Below are 8,450 nucleotides of genomic sequence, written 5' to 3'. Positions count from 1 at the left end.
TTGATTAAACTAACAGTTTGAACAACTTGATAGTTTGGTCTAGCTTGGCTGAAGTGTAGAATATGCAAAGAGAAATAATGTGAAATAGAAAGATGGGTCAGACCAAAATAAAGAGGTTGTATTTCATCTTATAGAAAATGAGGAAATCACTTTTTTAAAAGCTGGAGCGGTGAAAGGAGATAACAAACTTTGCCTACACTGAACCTCTGATTTTGCTGAGGGCAATCACAGAAGTGCAGAGTTCTTGGCTTAAGCCCATTAAATATGAACTTAGCACCTGATGGGGGTGTTAACAGCCTTCAGGTGACACTTTAAAAGATAATTTCTCACCTTCTATCAGCCTTGATGAGGTGCTATTAAATTGGGGGCACTTTAGCAACACTTGACTATTGCCTATGCCAGTAAGAACTCGACTAATCAAAAAAAAAAAAAAAGCCCAGAATGGAACTATCAGAATTAATTAGGAACTAAAAATGTTTATATGAATTAACAGAAGACAGACTTTCTCTAACTAATCTGAAGACAGTGTCCATGTTGATGAAGGCATTTGGCACTTTGATGTAAGTGCTGTTTTAACTGATAGTAAAAGAAGAAAATATTTCAAATTTGAGATCCATTTTCCAAATGGTAAATTAATTAAAATAGACCAGAGTTGGCAGAATTTAATTGGATAATGGAAAGCCTGCTTATTCTCTGCAGCTTCCACCTCCCAAACACACACACACACACACACACACACACACACACACACACACACACACAATACATATAGGAATGTTCACACTGCAGCCCAGCTGTTACAATTTTAGACACCAGAGAATGGTGATTAATAATCCAATAAAGAAATCTCTTCCATTCCTCAGCACAATTTTGTTAGGGTCCCTTAACATTTGCTAAGAGGATATCCCTCCTTTGATTTTATCCTTGAGCTATCCATTTGGAAGCTATGTTCAGATTGTGGCTTGTGAATATGATGGGATAGACAGTATATTTTAAAATCCACATAGACCTTCATATAAAGAGCAGCTAGTAGTGCTGTTGATTATTTGATCTAAAACTTAGAAATACTTGAGTCACAGAACTAGTGTGACCCTGAGCATTTCCCTTAACCTCAGTTTCCTCCACTGGAAAATGAAGATAAAAATAGCATCTCTCATGGTGTTTGGCACATAGTGGATGCAATATAAATGCTAGCTTTTAGCATTCTTTTCTCTAAGGAGGTATTATTTGGACCTGGTCCAGTTTTTGTTTTATTCAAACATTACTTACTTCAAACATGTTTCCTTTGATTATTGTAACTTTGCATATAGAAATAAATAAACATATATACATACAGATATGCATATGCAAATACACAGACATAAAGTTTTATATGCCTCTAAAAGATTGTAGGCAAATTTTACAAAATCCTTAATTTACATTTGAAATGTTCCAAAATAATGATAATACAGCAAGGATAGCTAGTATTTAAATAATGTCTACTACATGCCAGGTATTTTGCTTTACAAACACTAGCTTAGTTGATCCACAACCCTGAGAGTAATGTCCCATTATTAGTCTCATCTTATGGTGGGGGAAGTGGAACAGAGCTTAAGTTAGTAAGTGTCTGAGATGGGATTTAAACTTAAGTGTTCTGACTATAGGCCCAACATTCAATGTACTATATACCACCTGGTTACCACCATAGTTAGGTGCACTTGGGAAGACATTCAATTGTAGAACATACCTTCATGATCCTAGGTTCTTTCATGAAGCTACCTACATAGACAAAGCCTTTGTGTCTGAAACTGAGGTCGATATGAGTGTGTGTTTACATTATGTGCATGTAAAGAATCTTGAATTATCATCTCTTTCCTCAATTTTTAAAATAAAATTATTTTTAATTGGAACAATCTATTCTTGTCCTTTCTCTTCCCTCCTTTCCTCTTTCTTTCTTTCTCTTTCAACATGAAACACCTCTGTTATAAACCTGTACTTGTGTAGTCAAGCAAAATAAATTTTCATATTTACCATGTCTGAAAAATATATCATCCTTCACTTTGAATCCTTCATTCAAGATTGAATATGTGAGTACATGTGTCAGTGTTGAGGTTCAAACAAGACCCTAAAAAGGTTGGGGTTCCAGATTCGTGTCGCAAGGTGTCTCAAAAGAATTTGTAGGCTTGGACCCATTTTCAAGTCAAGGGACAAAGTTTATTATAATTGTAACACCACTTAAAGCAAGCTAAGTTCCAAAAGAGTTTACCAAAGAATCAGGAGCAAGAAGATAAATTTATAGGAAAAAGCAAGAGAGAACAGGCACTTTGTGTCACTGATATGGTAATTGTATGGCTTAGAGGGTGGAGTTGAGGAGCGCTCTGGTATGTATCTCATTATTGTCTCAGAAAATTTGTTATCACTGACCAACAGATTATTGTCTGACTGTCAGCAGTGTTTGTGGAACTGCAGCACTCCCAAATCCAGGGAACCTTAGAGTTACTGCTACATCTCCCCTAGAAGCTAAAGGAAGAACTATATCATTTTTAATTACATCACTCCTAAGGCCCGGTGGTTTTAGGATTATTGCTACATTTCCCCTAGAAGCTATATCCCATCACCATCATTAGTTCTCTGGAATCGCGAGTGATCATCACATGGATCCAAGTTTCTAAATCTTTCAAAGTTGTTTGTTTTTATTGTAATGTTGTCCATGTAAAAATTATTTTCTTGGTTCTGTTCACTTCAGTCTGCATCAGTTCATATAAGTCTTCCCACATTGCTCTGAAAATATATCCTTCATCCTTTCTTATAGTATAATAGTATTCTATCACATTTATATTGCATAACTTCTTCAGTCATTTCTTAATTGATGTGCCATCCTTTAGATTTCTATTTTTTTGCCACTTCAAAAGGAGCTATAAATATTTTTGTACAATCTTAGAGTTTGTTTTGCTTAGGAACAATCTCTCCTTTATTCTACCCTTCCTCTAATTCTTTATTCTCTATTTTTCCTTCTATTTTCCTCTTGAGTGAAATGTATTTCTGTTCGTTCTCTCTCTCTCTCTCTCTCTCTCTCTCTCTCTCTCTCTCTCTCTCTCTCTCTCTCTTTCTGTCTCCTCTCTTTGTCTCCTCTCTCTCTCTCTGTCTCTCTCTCTCTCTCTGTCTCTCTCTCTCTGTCTCTCTCTGTCTCTCTCTGTCTCTCTCTCTCTGTCTCTCTCTCTGTCTCTCTCTGTCTCTCTCTGTCTCTCTGTCTCTCTCTCTCTCTCTCTGTCTCTCTCTCTCTCTGTCTCTCTCTCTCTCTCTCTGTCTCTCTCTCTCTCTCTCTCTCTCTCTCTCTCTCTCTCTCTCTCTCTCTGTCTCTCTCTCTTTCTCTCTCTCTCTCTCTCAACACACACACATACAATTCTCTCCCCCTCTCTCTTCCCCCTCTCCTTGTCTCCTCTCTTTCCTTTCCTCTCTCTTTTCCCCTTCCTTTCCCCCTCATTCTCTCTCTCTTTTCCCTTTTTTGTTCCTCCCTCTCTCCTTCTTTCTCTCCCTCTCTCCTTCTACTCCCCCCCTTCAGATTTTAAGTTAGTTCTGGATTCTAGACACTTCTGGAGGAAAGGTCTGGTTTGGGCTTGTTTTTGCTTTCTTGGGGTATTGAATCTTGGGTTGTTCCAGGATTTCAGGGTATCCTCAGAGCATAGTCTGACTGTGACCTGACTTGTCTGAGCTTTCTAAATCCCTGTCCCTGGTTTGGGTCTGAGCAGTAAACTGCTGCTGCTGGCCCAGGCATCTGTCAGTTGGGAAAATCTGCTAGTTCAGAAAGATAGAAATGCAGGTTCCACTTTGTTCTTGGATTTCTTCCCTGATTATTTTTTGTAGGTTTCAAATTGTTAGAAACTTGAACTAAATCAAGATGCTGTTCTGCTCTTGACGTCTGTTACATCACTATTGCTGTCTTCTGGATTCCTGGATAGTAGGATCACAAATTGTGAATGTATCACACCTATGGTCTTCCCTGGAACAGAACACAACCATTAGGGCACAATGCACCAATATTATGTTTTTACTTACACAATTGCAAATGTATATAAAAATAAACAAACAAAAACAATCCACAAGTGCACGCTGGGGAATTGGATAACCGAATTTTAGCCTCAGAATCCAAATTCTCTTACAATTATAAAATTTGAATTTAGAAAGAACTTTAGAGATTACATGATTCCCTAATAATATTGAAGGATTATTATATTGGAGTAGAACTTTGAAAATAGACATTATTTTCCAGCATTAATAACTCATTATTTAGCTGGGAAATATTGGGTCCTAAATGTAACTGTAAGTCATAGTTCCCAACTTCATACACAGTACAAAATATTACCTATGTAAAAATTGAAAAAAAAACTCATATATTTTTAAATTAATTTTTATTTTCAATTCCAATTTTTCCCCTTCTTTGCACTATCTTTGCTGCTCATTGAGAAGGCAAAAGATACATGATAGCCTTCATAGATATAATTCATATATTATTAAAACCCCACTTTGGGCAGTTATTTGTCACATGCATTTGACTTATTTTACTTTTGAAATCTGTGTTTTACTACTACTACTACCACCACTACTACTACTACTATTATTACTACCACTACTGCTGTTGCTGCTGCTGCTGCTGCTACTACTACTACTACTGTTACTGCTACTATTACTACTACACCTACTACTCTTTCTTACTCGTCCTCCTCCTCCTCCTCCTACTAGTACTATTACTATTGCTATACCACTACTACTACTACTATTACTACTAGTCCTACTACTCTTTCTTATTAGTTCTACTCCTCCTCCTCCTACTAGTACTATTGCTATTGCTGCTGCTACTACTACTACTACTATTACTACTAGTCCTACTACTCTTTCTTATTAGTCCTACTACTACTGCTACTGCTAGTACAATTGCCACTGCTACTACTATTATTACTGCTACTACTATTATTACTGCTACTGCTAGTACAACTGCTACTACTACTACTACTATTACTACTAGTTCTACTACTACTACTTCTGCTGCTACTGTTAGTAAAATTGCTACTAATACTACTACTACTATTATTACTACTAGTCCTACTACTTCTACTGCTAGTACAATTGCTACTGCTACTACTACTATTGCTACTGCTGCTGCTGCTACTACCACTACTGCTACTACTACCACCATCACCACCATCTCCATTGTTGTTGTTCTTGTTTGTTGTAGTTGGTTTTTAATCATATACAATAGCAACTTGGCTCCTGGAAAAGGAAAATTTCTTGCAATGCATTAGAGCCTTAAAGGAAGAAAGCATCCTTTTGACAAGACACCCAGGGATTACTGGCAGATGTGGATTTTTGAATTCTAGCTCTGTGAGATTTGAAAGAATTGTTTTGGATTTGCTTCTTTAACTATTTATCCATTAGGATTTTCAGGCAGAAGCAAGTTTTGTACAGTTCAGTGAAACACTGTCCTTTTTTCAGGGGCAGTAATTGCTGATTCTCAGAGAATCATAGAAGCCCAAAGTTAGAACAGACTCCAAAGAACCCTTCATCCAGTCCATAACTGGACAAAAATCACTCTCAGCTGCAATACTCATAGCTAACAAGTTGCAAAATCTCAAAGTTGAAAAAAGATTTGAGGGCCTTTGGTTCAACATATCCCTGAAGAGGTATTCTCCCTACATTAGCCCCTTAAACACAAGATAAAATATACAATAACATACAAGTGTGAGTCTTATTTTTATACTATATCCCAGTCTTCCAGGCTCAAAGCACTATCCTATGTCTCAGACTCCCCTTTACAGGGAAACAAACTTAGGGTTACTAGAGGGACCTTCTGCACCCTATTCCATTGAGTTCTGTTTCACTCCAGGGCCCCACACTGGCATTCAACCTTACATTAGTAACCTGAAGGCTTAGGCTCTCCCAGAAGAGCAATGAATCTTGGGGTGCTAGGGAGATGACCTCAGATAGAGACTACACTATCATCATCTTGACTCCAAGAATAATAATGCCATTTTTCAAAATTTTTGCACATTACTGTTTGGTAACATTGGGGTCTAGTGTAAATGTTAAAAGTGTGTGAATGGCTGGTAATAACAATAAAAGGCACATTTTAAAGACACATCTTATTTAATCTTTGTTACATCCCTGCGAATTCTTGTGCAGGAGGATATTACTAATATCATTCTCTTTTTGGAGATGAGGAAACAGATCCGTAGAAACAAAATTCACAGAAGTAGTAAATATTGTTGCTTGCATTTGAACCCAGGTCACTTAAGTTTGTGTCCAATGCTCTTTAAGCTACACAAAAACTATATTCTTGATTGTTCTCTCTCAGATTTTCAAAGGAAGTCAGTAAAATAAAACAGAAGATAACCTTTCCTTTCCATCTTCTTATCCTTCTCTGCTCTTCATGGACAGATAATCTCTTTCAAAGGAAAAAATAAAATAAAATAGGATTTAAGTTGTTCTTGCCTCTTTCTACTTCTGGGGTCAGATTTTTATTCACAGTCACTGAAACTACTGTATTTTAGGCTGATATTATAGCCAGATTTGCAAGGGATAGGATGTGCTATGGAAGCCTGGGACCACAAGAGGGCAGCCGTAGTCTCCATCTTTGTGAAATGGAAAGGCAGGAGCCAGATTTGCTAGAGGTGTGGCAGATGATTTCTGCCCATGTCCTTGTGGCAGAAATTCCTACAGTATTGTCCAGAACTGGGGATTTTGCAGAAAAGATGAAAATGTATTCTCAGCGCAGCACATTCCCTATGAAAATCAATAAAGCATATGGACAGGTCTTCTTTAGAGACTTCATGGTCTCTGACAATGTTTTCTTCATGTCCAGGTTTCTGGGGATAGTGAAGGAGGACTGTAGGATTTAGATTTGAAAGAAATCTTAGGGAAAAAATCTTGTGCAGTCCTCTCATTTTACAGCTGAGGAAACTGAGGTGCAGAGAGGGGAAGGGATTTAAGAATCAGTCAATGAACAACAACATTTACTTCTGGTGTTCTTGCACTGTAGTAGGTTCTGAGAACACCCAGATAAAAAAAGAAACATTCCTACCTTCAGGGAGCTTGTGTACTTTTGGGGGAGACCATAGAGACACATTTGGGTATATAAAAAATAGATCCAAGGTGAGAGAAGGAATCAGAAAAGACCTCAGGTAGGAGAAGGAGCTTGAGTGCATTGAAGGAAACTGGGGAATTCTAGGAGATGCATCCCAGGCATGCTAAACAGCCAGTGCAAAGGAGTGATCTTGAGTGATGAAGTGCTGTGTATGGGTACATGAGAGACAATAAGGCACACTAAGATTGGAAAAGTAGGTTCAGGGCAGGTTTGCGATGGGATTTAATTGGCAAGTACAATTTAATTCGTATCCTAGAAGTATTAGGAATGTTGGAATTTATTGAGACAAGGTGGCTGGGTGACAAAGTGGATAGAGGTCTGGGACTTTGACCTGATACTTACTACTTAGGCAAACCACTTAACCATTGTCTGCCTCAGTTTTTTTTTTTCTGTATAAAATAGAGATATAGATATTATAAATAGAGGCAAACTTTCAAACGGAGAAGAGGACTATAATCAGAACAGGCATTTTAGTCTTTTGGCTCGGCCCTTTGATGTGTTGGCCCATTTAATTACCCCGACTAAAAAAGTCTTACTGGGTCTCTTCTCCCTTTCCTTCCCCACAAGAACTCTGGGACAGGAGTGCTTAACTTGGAGAGTAAGTTGAGCCAATATACACAGTTGGCAACAGTGGAACAGAAAAGGAGTGGACAGCTTTCAGAGAACTGGTATATGGTATTGCATTTGCTCATCTGGGTCAGAACACGCACAAACATCAAGACTGGTTTGATAAGAATGAAGGGGAAATTCAGAAGCTGTCAAATAAAAAATGAGAACTCCACAGGGTGTACCAGCAGGATAGTTCATCCATCTTTAAGAAGGTAGCATTCAATTTCTTCAAAAGTAAAGTATAATCAAAACTTAGAGAGATGCAGGATTCTTGGCTCAGTAAAAAAGCAGAAAAATTCAGTTTTATGCTGATAGCAACACTCCAATGCATTTTTATGATGCACTGAAAGCTACTTATGGGCCAAAGCTTTAGGGTCAGTCTCAACTACTCAGTGATGATGGTGCATGCTGATTAGTGATAAGGACATGACTAGAGAGATGGACTGAACATTTCCATAGTGTTCTCAAGAGACTATCATCAATCAGTGGTGAAGCTATTGACCAAGTTAAAATCAATCACTAGTTAGCTGAAGTTCCAATTGAAGTAGAGATTTTGGATGCCATTAAGGCTACTTTTGTATGTTAAAGCACCAGGTGCTGATTCTATTCCAGCTGAGATTTACAAGGTGGTGGGGTCCATGGACCATAGAAAAGCTGACTGAAATTTTACAGATTAATGGCAAGAGAAAATTATGCTCTAGAAGTTCAAGGATGACTCTGTTGT

Source organism: Antechinus flavipes, chromosome 1 (assembly GCF_016432865.1).
Source record: "Antechinus flavipes isolate AdamAnt ecotype Samford, QLD, Australia chromosome 1, AdamAnt_v2, whole genome shotgun sequence".
Lineage (NCBI taxonomy): Eukaryota > Metazoa > Chordata > Mammalia > Dasyuromorphia > Dasyuridae > Antechinus > Antechinus flavipes.
The sequence above is the reverse complement of the archived record's forward strand: the minus strand, read 5'-3'. Positions refer to the sequence as shown.